Raw genomic sequence first — 1263 nt, 5'->3', positions numbered from 1 at the left:
TTATAGGGTTTCATTTTTGCTGAGCTTTGGTAATGCCCGGGGTGTGATGTCATTGACCTGCCACCTCTCGAGCAATCAGATCGCTCCGCTACGTTCTGGCCCCGCCCCTCACTGTTTCCTCACAAGGTGGAACCTTGGCGCTCGATTCCCATTGGCTGCCGCCCAGGGGGCGGGGCTTAGGCTGCCTATATAAGGCGGCGGCGGCGGTGGCGGGGCCTCAGTTGCGGTCCCGGCGCGGAGGTGGCAGCAGAGGAGCGGAGCGGAGCGGGCGGAGAGGAGCAGAAGCCCCGGGGCCGGAGCCCCGGGAGCGGCCCGGCCCTCAGCGCCGCGGCCCTGGAGCCCTGGGCCGGGGCGGGTGTGCGGGGGGTGGCCGGGAGGGAGATGGGATGCGCCGCTGCGCCGCTTCTCGCCGCCGTTGCGCCTTTTCTCGCCGCCGCCCTTCTCGGGCAGTTGCGCCGGCCCCTCCAAATGGGAGGGGGAGTGCCAGCACCCCCGGCCCGGCAAAGGTAGGGACAGGCAACTGCCGGGGCAACGAGGGACAGCAACCCCGGCTCGGCAAAGGTAGGGACAGGCAACTGCCGGGGCAACGAGGGACAGCAACCCCGGCTCGGCAAAGGTAGGGCTCAAGCAGCGCCGGGGCAACGAGGGACAGCAACCCCGGCTCGGCAAAGGTAGGGCTCAAGCAGCGCCGGGGCAACGAGGGACAGCAACCCCGGCTCGGCAAAGGTAGGGCCCCAGCAGCGCCGGGGCAACGAGGGACAAAATCGGAAGAGTTCGGACACCACCCGCAGCCCACCAAAGGTAAAAGAAAAGAAGGGCCGAGAGGGACAGAGAGCCCCTGGCCCCCCCCCCCAAAAAAAAAAAAAAAAAATAGAAGGGAAGGTCCGGACCAAGCACGGCTATCCCGCTGTTCTTCACAGCTCAAAGGCTGCGGGCAGCTCTTCCCGCTGCCCCGTCTGTCTCACAGCCGGGGAGCCCCTTCTGGCCGCCGGGTCCCTGCGCCGGCCGCCCCGAATCGGAGGGGGACTGAGGCCACGCCGACAGCCCCGAATTAAAGGGGAACGAAGAGCCGCCCCTCCCAAATCGGAGGGGGATGGAGAGCACCCCCGCACCCCCTAATCAGAGGGGGAAGGAGAGAGTGCCGGGCCCCGCAAAATAGGAGGGGGATGGAGCCCGCATCGGCCCCCCAAGTCGGAGGGGGACAGACAGCAGCCCCGGCCCGGCAGTGGTAAGTAGGACAGAGAAGGGCCGGGAGCTGCGAGG

At 67.8% G+C, this 1263-nt stretch overlaps 1 long non-coding RNA gene across 1 annotated transcript; it reads left to right on the top strand.

Annotated features, from left to right (window-relative positions):
• Positions 1-236: 236 nt before the first annotated feature.
• On the top strand, positions 237-849 carry LOC116448001. Its single transcript, XR_004241781.1, has 2 exons — positions 237-671; positions 727-849. It is a non-coding gene; the product is annotated as an uncharacterized LOC116448001 (long non-coding RNA).
• The last annotated feature ends 414 nt before the right edge of the window (positions 850-1263 follow it).

The sequence above is a fragment of the Corvus moneduloides genome, chromosome 1, assembly GCF_009650955.1.
Source record: "Corvus moneduloides isolate bCorMon1 chromosome 1, bCorMon1.pri, whole genome shotgun sequence".
NCBI classification, from domain to species: Eukaryota; Metazoa; Chordata; class Aves; order Passeriformes; family Corvidae; genus Corvus; species Corvus moneduloides.
This window is presented reverse-complemented; position numbering and strand designations above follow the sequence as displayed.